Genomic DNA, 15679 nt, shown 5'->3' on the forward strand with positions numbered 1-15679 from the left:
ATATTGAAATTATTTTTGTTTTAAAAATATAAAAGGTAGGTTAATAATATTAAATATGCAATTGTGGTAATAAACATGTGGCAATTATTCGGTTTTACATGTGAATAATAAATCAGCCCTACGGAAGATTTATTTTTCGACATGTTCTTATTGTCAATGATTACTACACCAAGATATCACTTACAAGTTAATATTTTGTCCAAAGATGAAATATTAATGGAGTGTCCGATATCTTAAGATGGGGTTTACCTTTGTTCAAAAAAAATATTTTGGTTTAAATTTGAAGCCTTGTGTGAGGTTGTTTTATTTATTTATTTATTTATTCGGTTATTATTATATTTGCCAACATTGTATGTTATTTTGGGATAAATATATATGCATATATATAATATTATCTTTTAATCTGATTGCAAGATGAAATTAAGAGAATATTTTGAAACAAATAAATTTAGATTTTGGCTTTGGGATTTAATTAAGAATGTCTAATATTTTAAATAGATCAGTTGAAACAAAATGCCGCCAAAGTGACATCTTTTCATAGATTAGTTTTTTTTTAAATATCAAGATGATTATATGCTTTGTGATTCAGACATTTATTAATTGACCGAAAGGTAAGTTAATATTTGGCAAAATTTCAACGATATCTGTGGTGATAAATGTGTGACAATTATAAGGTACTTTATGTGAGCAATATGTTAGTCCAAAGATTAATTCATTGTTTGACATAAGTTATTGTCAATGTTTGATTGCTACAACAAGAGTACCTCTTACTATTAATATTATTGTTCAAAGACTTGATATTAATGTTGTGTTTGGTATCATGACATGGGATTACCTATTATCCTGAATTTATTGTTTACTTATGAATATTCATGTGAGCTTATTTTTATTTATTTTTTGTTCTATATTCAGCTAATCCATCTTCTATTGCCACAATATCTACTAATATAAATTATATTGTTAAAGTATGCCCAAAGATCAATCATGAGATGATTGTAATAACATACTTATTTTACCTTGTTTATTAATATAAGACATTGTCATTATTATTTCAGTTTCTTTACCGTGTATAGAAATAAATTGTTTTATAATAATGTCTTGAGAATAATATAATTATTCTTCAAAGGCCCTTAATCTAGTATTATTGTAGACTTGGACAACAATAATGCATTAAGACTAATGTGTAGTTTATTGATGACAAAGTGTTGTCATTGACATGGGTGTCAAAATCAATACATGAGTATGTGTGTTAGAGAAAAACATATTGGACTGACCCACTATAAGTATGTTTCTTGAATTATTATGTAATAGTCACAACATTACTCATAGTGATTACTATGTATACGATCCATAAACTTGAGATCATCATTATCCAAACATCGTGAGTCGTATATTTTGATACAGTTAAATGTCCACCGTAACTGGTTGTTCTATAAAGGCTGATATTAGATATACCACAATCTATGTAGTGGGGTATGGTTGATCAATATAGGATTGAGTGAGATTAGAAATGCATGGCCATGCTTGAATAAGTTGATACGAGATATCATACTTATTTGTTTATCATAGTCTACTCAGGATATCAAGAGCCATTAGATGGACTATACAAGTGTGACTATTCCATGACTTGTGTCCAATCTAGATATAAAGGACAAAAAGATTTAATACATGAAGGGTTAATCACAGAGAGGTTATGTCTAATCATGACTTCTCGTAACTTAGGTAGCAATGATGCATTGCTAGATGCCACTCATTGCTTGTAATATTAGAATCATTCTAGTATTACTGCTAACGTTACAAGAACCTATAGGATCACACTTTATGGTTGAAACAAATAGAATCCAAACATAACTGGTTTTGTTTTTAGCTATCACATGAATTAAATTGATTATAGAATTAATTTAATTAAGTAGTTAAATATCGAACAAATTATATTTACAAGTATGTTGTACACATAATGAGAACATGGTTAAATTAATATATATGAATTTGATTTGTATAAAATTTAACTAAACATAATTTACCGAAATCCTTGCTATAATTATTGTAATTATAACTTACAATTTAATATTATTATAATTATTGTAATTGTAATTATTCGGTCAAACATTTTTATAATTATGGTAATTATAATTATTATATTCAGTTGATTATTATAATGAATTTTTATTCATATTAAAATATCAAGTATTCCCGAATTAGGATATATAAGGTTTTTAAGAAAAACCTAATATACTTAAAATATAGAGAGTGAGGTCTAGTAGTCATTACATAGTTAATTCTCTCTGAAAAGTTTAAGAGAGATCTTGCTGTTCGTTATCATACCGGGTGGATTACGTAGAGGCCGAAACTTCTCGTAGTAGCTTGGAATCGACATACAATTGCGTAATTAGTTTCACAACAGTTATCTTTGGGTTTTTAGATGATTAAAGGTAATCATTCATACCCTTCTCACCCCGATTTGTTGCTCGCACATGGATCCTTAGATGTGATCACCAAATTTAGTTTTTTTACTATGCCATGGGGTGTATCGGTGTTCTTAAATATATACCCATGCTTAATGGGACTAATTTCAATGAATGGAAAAGGCACTTACTTATACTGCTTGGTTGTATGAACATAGACCTTGAACTAAGGGAAGAACAACCCGCACCTCTCACTGCGAAAAGCACCCCTTGTGTTCGAAGGGATTTTGAGAGATGGGATCGTTCAAATTGCATGAGTCTAATGATCATGAAGCACAACATTCCAGAAGCCTTTAGGGGCATAGAATCTGAAAAGATTACTTAGGCCAAGTGTTTCCTTGACGAAATTGAGAAATGTTTTGGTAAAATGATAAGGTTGGTGTCACATCACTTCTGACTTCTTTGATGTCTAGGAAGTATAAGGGTCAAGGAAACATGAGGGAGTACATTATGGAGATGTTTCATGTTGCCTCAAGACTTAAGATAGAGTTTTATGAGGAATTTTTTATTCTTATGGTTTTGTTATCGTTTCCTGCACAGTTTAACCAATTTAAAATTAGTTACATCTATTGATAGGAGAAATAGACTATAAATGCGCTCATTTCTTATTGTGTGTAAAAGGACGAAAGGTTAAAACATGATAAGTCTGAAAGTGCTCATTTGGCCAATGCCTTTAAAGACAACAACTTACATTTTGAATAGAATACCCACTAAAGCAGTTGCAAAAACAACTTATGAGCTTTGGACAGGTCGAAAGCCTAGTCTAAAATACTTTCACATTTGAGGATGTCCATCTGAAGCAAGGCTCTATAGGCTTCATGAAAAGAAATTGCACTCCAAAATAGTAAGCAACTACTTTATTGGTTACTTTGAGTGATCTAGGGGCTATGAGCTTTATGATCCCACAATTAGTAATATTTTTCTTTTTGATATGATAACTGCAACTAGGATGTTGAGTTTGAAGGAGAAATAAGGTTAGAGACATTGCTTTTGAGGAGGAATTGGATACTAACTCAATTCTTGCTATCACTTTTGACGATGTTCAGGTTCGCATACCTATCATTGATCAAGAACTGAATGTAGAACCTTAATAAGACAATGTTGAGCAACTCCCTATTCAAGATGAAGTAACTGTTCTAGAAGAACAAACTCAATAACCTCAAGAACAAATGTCATTAAAAAGGTCTACTAGAAAAAGGGTTATAATGGCCTTAGTGGAATATTTTGACCTTAAACTGCATTAGGTGAATGTTAAGTTAACAGTTTCTTAATGGTAACATTGATCATACATTTATATGGTGCAACTAGAAAACTTTGTGTCTAATGATGCAAAGTTAATGATTTACAAATTAAAGAACTTCATCTATGGGCTTAAGCAAACTTCTTATCAATAGTATTACAAATTTTACCGAATGATTATCTCATTCGATTTTGAGATAAATTTGGTAGATAATTGTATACACCAAAAGTTTAGTGGGAGTAAGGTTCTATAATTGGTTTTATATGTTAATGACATACTACTTGTCAATAATAAGTTAAGTCTCGACTAATACCCCAAGAATGATTTTGAGATTAAGGAAATGCATAAGATTTTTTTACATTTTAGTAATGGAAAGTCTAATGTATGTTCAGGTTTGTATACATTGGAATATTGTGTACATTGTTGGAATGTTAGGCAAATATTTAAGTAACCCTGGTTTGGACCATTGGATAACATCTAATAGGGTTATAAGGTATTTTCAGAGAACAAAAGATTACATGATTGCACATCAGAGGTCTGATAAGTTAAAGATCATTAGGTATACAGACCACAATTTTGATGGAATATTAATGCAAAATTTGGTCACTAGGGTGAAAATTGTAACAATATTTGTTAGTCTTTTATTCTGATAACAATAGAAGCACATCAAAGTCAAAGCACATAGACTTTAAGTTCTTGGTTGTTAAAGTAAAAGTTCTGAGTGGTTAGGTGTCTATAAAGCATATTGGGACAAACTCTATGATTGCGGACCCGCTTACTAAGGGACTACACCTAAGGATTTTCATGAGAACACTGCCCATATGGGTGTAATGTCTTTTGAGGATATTTGGTTTTAGTGGGAGTTTGTACTTTTAAATGCTAGTATATTATAGACACATCTTTAATTATTTTATTTTATGGATATTAAGTTTATTTGGTTTATTCACGCTATGATTTTGGTAAGGTTTGATCTTACTAAGGTTTAAGGAGGACTAGTTGGAAATAGACATGTTTAGATCATATTGCATGTAATTTCTATGCTACACATCCATACTTGATCTCTATCATTTGGTTGTATTAATATACCTGATCAAGGATGGATTTAGTTACGATATATGCAACAAAAGTCGCCTTGGTTCTATGTTAACATAATTAACGGACAAGATTGTTTGAAATACCTTTTTGGATATTATAGTAAAGTTTTGAGCTCATAAGGTTATATAATGACATGTGATTATAGAGTAATTAATATAAGTTGTCCAAGTGGAAGATTGTGGGAAAATATGGACATCACATATATAATCAGGGTAATTACATGTTATTATTTACTATCATAATAGATTAGCCCAAATTAAAAGTGATCTAATTTGGTTAAGGTTTATTGTGCTTTAATTTTTAAATAAAGTATGAGTCAAATATGTGTAGATACTGTAGTAACTAATTTCTACTTGATGATAGCTTGATTAGAAATTAGGGCTAATGTGCCAAAGTTATATATTAGGGTTATGCTCCCCAAATTACATATAAGATAACTTTTCTAATATCCAATCTTTAGAAAAGAGAGAGCCACCTTGTCTAGATTACATATGTGCTAATTTGGAAGATCAAAACCCCAAGATCCATAGATTTTAAGAAACCAATGCATTTAGGTACGCTTCTGCATCTAGTTTTGTTCTTGATTTTATTCTTGATGATTTAAAATGAAAGATCTTAGTTTATGGTTTATTTTATATCAAATTTTATTTTACGGTTCTAACAGTTGGATCTAGTTCCCTAAGTGTAATATCTTCATTTTGTATACCTGTATTTTTTGAACAAATTGGTTTAGTAAAATATTTGTAACATCCCTAACCCGGCCTAGACGTTACATTCGAATTCTGGAGGTCACATGGACCATCTTAGTGACTGTAACACCCCAAAAATATAAGTCTTTAATTTTTGCATGATTTTATATAAATTGCTTGTTTGCTTTATTGACTAAGTGATTTGGGTGTGTATGGGAGTGTTTGAAAAGCCTAAGTTCAAGTCTTGGCTTTTGCAGAATTTTTAGTTTTTCCCTTAAATGAATCTAGATGCTGGTAAATAGGCTTTATAAATATTAGTGTTTTCTTTATGACACAAAAAGAGCTTGTGGTCTGGTGGCAAGGTGGCGTGTTTTGTGATTGTGAGGTCTGAGGATCAAGTCCTGGGTTGTGCAAGGGAGTAATTATTTTGCTACTTGAGTAGTGTAGGTAGTGGTGTTGGACTGAAACACAGTTGTGGGGAGTTTGAATGGATTTTGAATGGAGTTGTTGGGGGAGTTGAGGAGTTATGGGTGGAGAGATTTAAGGAGGGATAAGTGATTTTAGGAGAAAATCAAGGGAGGTGAGGGGAGAGGAGAGGTGTGCCGAATGGGGACTTTGGTACTCAGGGAATTCGGCTAGTGGGGTTATGGCTCATTTTGGGTGTTTTTCGTATTTCATTTTTGGGTAATGTTTCCCTCGTTCTGCTTTGTGGTGCCAAATTTTGCTAAATTCTCGAGTATCTCCTTCTGATTACTTTTCTGCCTTCTTTTTTTACCTTCTTGGTTTCGACCGAACAATATTGTGGTTCTCTCTTTTGCCAAGCTTCGTCTTTCTTTCTTTCATTTTTATCAGCTTTGATTCTCTGTTCCTTTTTCTTTCTTCTTCTCTTCTCTCTCAATTTGCGCCTCTTAGCCGTATAACCTATTTGTTTTCATCGGTTTATTTCTGTCAGACTTTTCTTCTTTTTACTTCTTAGTCGAATATCACCCATTCGTCGTATCGTTCTCTACGTTGATCTTCCTCTACTGCTTCTTGCCGCTCCTGTGTTGCAAGTTCCTGACTATCGGTAAGTGGTTATACTCCTTACTTGAGTAAATCTGTTCTCTTATTTACATTTTCTCAAAACCAGATATTCTTCTTCTTTATTCTTTTGATTGCCCATGGTTGATTTCTTTCTCACATGGTGTTACTTGTTGCGGTCTTAGGGTTTCCTTCGAGGTGTGGTGGTTTCTAAGTGATTTGGAAAAGGTCGCAACCTTTGTGCTCATCGTTCAATCAAGGAAGACGTATGTGGAGATTTGCGCTTTTCTCATAAATAGGTGTGTAATCTTCCCACTGCAACCGTACCTCGACGAAAAGCCGAAAAACCATGAACATAGTGATTGAGACCATACGAGCGTGCGAACGCTCGAGTGGTAAGCCCAACTTTCGATTCGTAGGCAAATGACCGAAATACCCTCGAAGGGTAAAATGACTGAAATACCCTCGAAAGGTAAAATGATCGAAATACCCTAGAAGGGAAAAGGACCGAAATACATCTGAAGGATAAAATGGCCGAAATACCCCTGAACGGTAAAATAACCGAAATACCTCCAAAGGGTAAAATAATCGAAATACCCTCGAAGGGTAAAATGATTGAAATACCTTCGAAGGGTAAAATGATAGAAATACCTTCGAAGGGTAAAATGACCGAAATACCCCCGAAAGATAAAATGACTGAATACCCTCGAAGGGTAAAATGACCAAAAGACCCTGAAAGGTAAAATGACCGAAATACCCCCGCAGGGTAAAATGACCGAAATATTATCGAAGGGTAAAATAACCAAAATACCCTCGAAGGGTAAAATGACAGAAATACCCCCGAAGGGTAAAATGACTGAAATACCCTTGAAGGATTAAATGACCGAAATACCTTTGAAAAGTAAAATGACCAAAATACCCTCAAAGGGTAAAATGACCAAAATACCCTCGAAGGGTAGAATGACTGAAATACCCCCGAAGGGTAAAATGATCGAAATACCCCCAAAGGGTAAAATGATTAAAACACCTCCGAAAGGTAAAATGACTTAAATACCCTCGAAGGGTAAAATGACCGAAATACCCCCACAGGGTAAAATGATCGAAATACCCTTATATGGTAAAATGACCATTATACCCCTAGGAGATTAAATGACTGTTATGACCTTATGTATGTAGGACTGATTTGCTCTATGTTATGCATGACATTCTGCATACACGTATCATTTATGACATGGCATACTGTATGGGGTTGGGATATTAATATAGGGGAAGCATACTGTACTGGTGGCTTCGCCGCATATACTGTTACTGGCAGCTTTGTTGCGATACTATTATTGGTAGCTTTGCTATGATATTAGTGTGTTGGCTGGGTGGGTCGATTTTATCCCCACATGGTGTGTTGGTGGTACGGAGTGGTGTGTTGGCTGGATTGCAATCGGTTTCATTATCACACTGTTTCTGTTTTGGGTTAAGGCCCACACTGTTACTTTAATGGGCTAAGGCCCACACTGTTTCTGTATTGGGCTAACGCCCACATTGTTACTGTATCGGGCTAAGGCCCACACTGTACTATTACTGTGTTGGGCTCAGGCCCAGGCTATTACTGCATGTTGTATGCTGATTGTTTGGTACGGGATTGCACACTAAGTTTCGTAAACTCACCCTCTCCTTTTAACTGTGCAGGTAATCTGATAGGAGGTTGCGCGTGGACCAAGATTGAGTTGTCAAGTCACGAAAAAAGTCCTATGAAAACTATAGACACTTGGATCTGAAACGGAAACAGAAAATTAACATTAACAACAAAAGATCTATAAAGAAACACCCCAAAACAAGAAAGAATCAGCCAAGAGTCAAAACACTTATTAATAGGGTTTCTTGGAAGTAAAGAAACCAAAATTCAACTTAGAAAGTCTCCCAAAAATTGAATGTTTATTGATGCCAAAGAATGTTACCAAAACAGATTCTTGAAGCTTGGAATGGCTTAAAACGTAACAAGAACAATCACGCCAAGTTAATCAAAAATTCAGCACAAATAAAAATAATTAAAGAACAATAAACAGCAAGAAAGATAATTAAGTCCTAAGAAGCCTTGAAATCAAGAAAGATTTCACAACTCCCTTCAAACGGCTCGAATCTACCCTCCAATGTAAAAACACGGCAAGAAGAAGGCTGAAGATGGTTCCCACAATTAGAAATATTGTTAAAACTACTTCTAAAGAAAACTCAAGAGAGAATTCTTGGAGAAACTCAAAGAGAATTTTCACTCAAAAAAATCTGACTTTAATGTAATGTTCTTAAGGGTGGCCGGTCAAGCCATATATATAGGCCTTCTAACTACTTTCCTAGCCCTACTAGGAAAACTAAAAAAAACAATCCCTAATTGTTAACTTTCAAGGGGAATTTCGTTCAAGGCCATTAAATGGGCTTATTGGACTGAATTCTTACATAGAAATTTATTCATAAAGTCTAAAAATTAAAACTAAGTATTTAAATAATTAAAATTTTACAAATTGGGCCACTTTGACAATTTGGCCTGATTTTCAACTAAGTCTAATTTAAACTTCTTGGTTGGGCTTGGAACATCTTATTGGGTCGTATCTTCAAGAACTTTGGTTTGTAATCCGTTCTCTCCCAAAATTGGTTCGTTGATACTCGTAACTGAGATCCAATGCGCTTTAGCTGCAAGGTTCGGTTTCTTGGACCAGGATTTCCAAAATTTGAAATCTTGATTTTCTTGATTCTTGAAATCGCTCAAAACAGCAAGATCAGACCAATATTCAGTTTCTTGATTTTCTTGAAAACAAGAAGGTGAATCTTGATTTTCTTTTTCCTTTGTATACGCATCTAAGGCCTTGCCAATGAAGTCTTGAACGGTTCCATTTAGTTTCATACGCATTTGCTTGGCCTTTGACCTCGTTATTGGGCCTTATGGTAATTTGAGCCCATCATGTTCTTGAGCTTGAGTTGAGGCTTTGTGACTCGTATCATTGCCCCCGTCCTCAAAAAGATTCGTCCTCGAATCTGAAAAATCAAATGGAGATAAGTCAACCACATTGAAAGTAGAACTTACATTGTATTCACTAGGTAGATCAATTTTGTATGCATTATCATTGATCCGCTCGAGTACTTGGAAAGGCCCATTGCCTCTTGGGTCCAACTTGGTCTTTCTTTTTGTAGGAAATCGTTCTTTCCTCATATGGACTCAAACCCAATCTCCGGGTTCAAGGACAACCCGTTTGTGCCGTTTATTTGTTTTGTTGGTGTTAATGTCATTTGTTTTGGCTATTCGTTGCCTGGCCTTCTCGTGTAAGGATTTCACCAGCTTAGCTTTCTGTTCGCCATCTAAATTAACAATATGTTCTAGTGGTAATGGCGCAAGGTCAAGTATTGTTAGTGGGTTAAAACCATAAACAAGTTCAAATGGTGAATAGCCAGTTGTAGAATGAATAGATCTATTATTTGCAAATGCAAAAAATGGCAAACATTCTTCCCAATTTTTAATGTTCTTTCCTATAACAGATCGTAATAAGGCTCCTAAAATTAAATTGACTACCTCAGTTTGGCCATCGGTTTAGGGGTGACAAGTAGTTGAATACAGTAATTTCGTACCAAGCTTACCCCACAATACCTTCCAAAAGTGGCTACAGAATTTGACATCTCGGTCGGAAATAATTGTTTTAGGGATGCCATGAAGTCTTACCACATCTTTAGAAAATAAGTCTGCCACATGTGTAGCATCATCTATTTTGTGACAAGGAATAAAATGTGTCATCTTGGAAAACCTGTCAACAACAACAAATATACTATCTCTTCCTTTCTTAGTTCATGGCAAACCTAGAATAATATCCGTGGATAAGTCTACCCATGGTGAAGTAGGAATCGGTAAAGGAGTGTAAAGGCCATGAGGCATTACCTTTGATTTTTCTTGTTTACATGTGATGCACTTAGAACATACCTTTTCGACATCCTTCTTCATATGTGGCCAATGGAAGTGTTCTTACAAGATGTCTAGTGTTTTGGTCACTCCAAAATGTCCCATTAAACCCCCACTATGGGCCTCATGAATCAATAAGTCCCGCATGGAACAATTTGGTATGCTCAACCTGTTTACACGAAAAAGAAATCCATCTACAAGGTAAAACTTCTTAAAATTTGTATTTCCACAATTACTATAGATATGGCTGAAATCAACATCATCATTATATAACTCTTTAATATGTTCAAACCCTAATACTTTAGCATTTAATGTAGTTATTAAAGCATATCGTCTAGACAAAGCATCTGCAACTGTATTATCTTTTCCTGTTTTATATTTTATCACATAAGGGAATGTTTCAATGAATTCCACCTATCGGGCATGCCGTTTACTTTACTTACCTTGTCCCTTTAACCATTGAAGGGATTCATGGTCTGTATGTATTACAAACTCATTAGGCAGCAAGTAATGTTGCCATACTTGAAGTGCACGAACCAATGCCAAAAGTTTTTTATCATAAGTTGAGTAATTTAATTGTGCACCATTCAAATTTTCACTAAAATAAGCAATTGGTTGCTTATCTTACATTAAAACGACGCCAATTCCAATTCCTGAAGCATCACACTCAAGTTCAAAAGTGTTAGTAAAATCACGTAATCTAAGAAAAGGAGCAGAACATAACTTAGCTTTTAGGGTTTGAAAAGCCTTTTCTTGAGTTTCACCCCATTTGAAACCAACAGATTTTTTAATAACTTCTGTTAATGGGGCAGCAATAGTGGAGAAATCTTTCACAAATCGTCTATAAAAACTAGCTAAACCATGGAAATATCTCACCTCAGTTATCGATTTAGGAGTTGGCCACTCCTTGATTGCCTTAACTTTGTCCCCATCGACATGAATACCTTGAGCACTAGCTATGAAACCTAAAAATATTAGCTTATCATAACAAAATGTGCATTTATCAAGGTTGGCAAACAATTTTTCAGCTCTTGGAATGTCTAAAACCGTTCTAACATGGAAAACATGATCATTTAATGTTTTTGAGTAAATTGAAATGTCATCAAAGTAAACTACTACAAATTTACCCAAGTGAGGCCTTAAAACATGATTCATTAATCTCATAAATGTACTCAGTGCATTAGTAAGGCCGAAAGGCATAACAAACCATTCATATAATCCAAATTTTGTTTTAAAGGTTGTTTTCCATTCATCCCCTTCCCTCATTCGAATTTGATGATAACCGCTTTTTAAATCAATTTTAGTAAATATAGTTGAACTATGTAATTCATCAAGCATGTCATCAAGACGAGGGATTGGATGTCTATACTTTACCGTTATTTTGTTGATTGGACGACAATCAACACACATTCTATACATACCATCTTTCTTAGGTAACAATAAGACAGGAACGACACAAGGGCTTAAGCTTTCACGAATGTACCCTTTGTCTAATAAATCCTCAACTTACCTTTGCAATTCCTTTGTCTCCTCAGGATTACTTCTATAGGCTGGTCAATTTGGTATTGAAGCTCCGGGTACTAAGTCAATCTAGTGTTCTATCTCACATAAAGGTGGTAAACCTTTAGGGGCCTCACTAAAAACATCCTCATAATCCTACAAAAGACATTGAAACACACTAGACAAATTTTCATTAATGTTAGATAGAGATAAATAATTTTGCCTAAACCTCACAAGGATACAAGGCTGTTTATTGAGTAGGGCTCTCCGCACATCTTTTTTTGTTGCAATTAAATTTTTCACGCTAGTTTTACCACTTGCGGATTCACTCACCTTTGGGCCATTTAAAAATTGACTTTTTTCATTGCTAGCCTCTTTTGTCTCTGTCTTTTTTATTTGTCCTTTCTCCCTCACCCCCTCACAAAACTTCATCATTTTTAATTGATATTCATATACATCATTGGGATTTAAAAGAGCAAAAGTGAATTTTCGGCCTTTAAACACAAGAGAGTACCTATTGAGCTTGCCTTGGTGTGTAACATGACGATCAAATTGACATGGCTGTCCAAGGAGCAAGTGTGCCGCATGCATTGGGACCACATCACACCATACCTCATCCTCGTAATTCTCGAGCTTAAAAGTGATCAACGACTATTTTGTAACTTTAACTTTCGAGCATTCATTAAGCCACTGAAGGTGATACGGCTTAGGGTGCTTGGTACAAGGTAACTTTAAGGAATCCACCAAATAACTGCTAACTACATTCAAACAACTCCCACTATCAATAATAAGTGAACATAAGTTACCTTTTATAAAACACCTAGAATGGAAAATATTGGTCCTTTGGTTCTCAAAATCGTCTCTCATTTGGATGTTAAGGGTACGACGGACTACAAGGCATTGAAAGTCAGCAAAGTCCCCTTCTTTTGGTGGCTCAACCAACTCTTCTTTATTATCACTATCATTCACAAGTTCGGGCATTTTCAGATCTATTTTATTGGAGTCGGAAGTGCACTTACCATTATCTTTCATAAGAAGAAATCTCGTGTTAGGGCATTCTCTACTATAATGACCACACCCTTTGCACTTAAAACATTCAATCTCACGAGTCCAATTTACATTCGAATTACTTAAATTGGGCTGCTTAGAAGGTGTTTGCGTTTTAATAGGAGCCCTTTTCTTCCAGTTTGATTGCTTACTACCACTACTCAAAGAAGACTTATTCGTAACAAAAGGTGGTTTCGAAATTTTGAAATCAGAATTGGAAGTGTTACATCTATAATATTGTGAAGTAGAGAAGGAACTAGACCTTTGTTCCTTTAATTGTTGCTCGATCTCAATGGCTTTATGAACTGCTTCTTCTAAATCAATGTATGCTTGTAGCCTTAATGTATTAGCTATTGGCCTATTTAAACCATCAATAAATCGAACCATAGTTTTTCCATCCTCCTCCTCTACATTAGCTCTCTGAATGAGCATTTCCATCTCCTTAAAGTATTCATCTACCGTCCTACTACCTTGAACAAGTCATCGAAGTTTTGTTTTAACCTCTTTATAGTAATGAGGCGGAATAAATCTTTTACGCATGACAAGTTTCAACTCATCCCATGTCATAATCTCACGTTCATAATTCCTATAACGATTTACCCCAAGTTGAGTCCACAACTTAATGCATAATCTGAAAATTCCAGTGTTGCTAACGATTCTTTTTCATCATCCGGGCATTTATAATAGTGAAACATAAGTTCAATTTTAGATTCCCATTCACAATAAGCTTCTGGATCATTCTTACCACGAAATTGAGGAATTGTGAATTTTGGTTTTTCCAAAGAGGGTTGTCCACAATCATAAACGTCATAGTCAGTTCTAGAGACACGTCTAGGAGCATGCCTATGAGCACGAGGCTGGTTATCCACATCATCTTTAATTGGACCCCGATACTGAGGCTCTTGATCCAATCGCATCTCATTGATAGTAGCAGTCAATGTTCGAAGTATGGCATTTGTTTGTTTGAGTGCAGCAGCCTGTTCGTCTAACTGCTGTTGGAACTCTGTAAATTTATCATGGACATCATTGTGGTCAGTATTCTCATCATCGACTTGACCAATTCTATGCATCTTATTTTTTTTTCTTTTGGAATACCTGCAAAACAAACACTCAACACTCGAAAAAAATTTAACAAACTTCACCGTTAATCACTCAAAAAAGGAAAATCAAATTCTCAAAGAGGTAGAATTCAATCTTGTGAGTTCTTTAGTAGAGTATATATCAATCAATTAGAAAGTGTATGAACCGTAACTACCAAATAATCCTAATTGCACTAGGAGTCCAAAAAGTGACGAGACTCCAATTGATTTGTGTGGCACTGAGGAAGAATTGTGCACACTTTTAAATCCTACAAACACAAGAAACGAGAAGGTGTTAGATAGTGTAAAGGAAGAATAAAATTAAAACAAATGAAAACCTACAACTAAGAATCAATAAAAATTGCTGACACCCAAAAACCTGAAAAACTGCGGAGTAACTTGACAACTTCATTCGAGGTGTTCCCGATCTCCAAAAATCATGAAATTTAATTTGTATATTTTATCTGGAAAGTTTCGGCACTAAACTCAACCCGCTGAATATTTTTTAAATTTTTATTTGATTTTATCTTTTTCTATTTTTTGACTTTTTCTACTTATTTTTTGTGGGAAATATTTTTTAATATTCTATCACAGTGCCATAAATATGCATGTAAAATTTCAGACCAATCGGACAATGTTTACCCACTCAAATGAATTTTTTTTCAAAAAATTTTTGCCGTAAAAACTGCTATATGCTGTTTTTTTAAAGGAAATCAGTTTAGAAATCAACCAAGACACCCAAAACGCCCAAAATCGGATACCAAATGATAGCAAGTTGCACACGGACAAAGATCGAGTTGTCAAGTCACGGGAAAAGTCCTACAAAAACTATAGACACGTGGATCTAAAACGAAAACAGAAAATTAACATTAATAGCAAAAGATCTATAAAGAAACACCCCAAAACAAGAAAGAATCAACCATGAGTCAAAACACTTATTAATAGGGTTTCTTGGAAGCAAAGAAATCGAAATTCAACTCAGAAAGACTCCCAAAAACTAAATGTTTATTGACGCCAAAGAATGTTACCAAAACAGATTCTTGAAGCTTGGAATGGCTGAAAATGCAACAAGAACAATCACGCCAAGTTAATCAACAATTCAGCACAAATAAAAATAATTAAAGAAGAACAAACAGCAAGAAAGATAATTAAGTCCTAAGAAGCCTTGAAATCAAGAAAGATTTCACAACTCCCTTCAAACGGCTCGAATCTACCCTCCAATGTAAAAACACGGCAAGAAGAAGGCTGGAGATGTTTCCCACAATCAGAAAGATTGTTAAAGCTACTTCTAAAGAAAACTCAAGAGAAAATTCTTGGAGAAACTCAAAGAGAATTTTCACTAAATAAAATCTGGCTTCAATGTAATGTTCTTAAGGGTGGCCGGCCAAGCCATATATATAGGCCTTCTAACTACTTTCCTAGCCCTACTAGGAAAACTAAAAAAAAATCCCTAATTGTTGACTTTCAAGGGGAATTTTGTCCAAGGCCTTTAAATGGGCTTATTGGACTGAATTCTCACATAGAAATTTATTCATAAAGTCTAAAAATTAAAACTAAGTATTTAAAGAATTAAAATTTTACAAATTGGGCCACTTTGACAATTTGGCCTA

Source organism: Gossypium hirsutum, chromosome D10 (assembly GCF_007990345.1).
Source record: "Gossypium hirsutum isolate 1008001.06 chromosome D10, Gossypium_hirsutum_v2.1, whole genome shotgun sequence".
NCBI classification, from domain to species: Eukaryota; Viridiplantae; Streptophyta; class Magnoliopsida; order Malvales; family Malvaceae; genus Gossypium; species Gossypium hirsutum.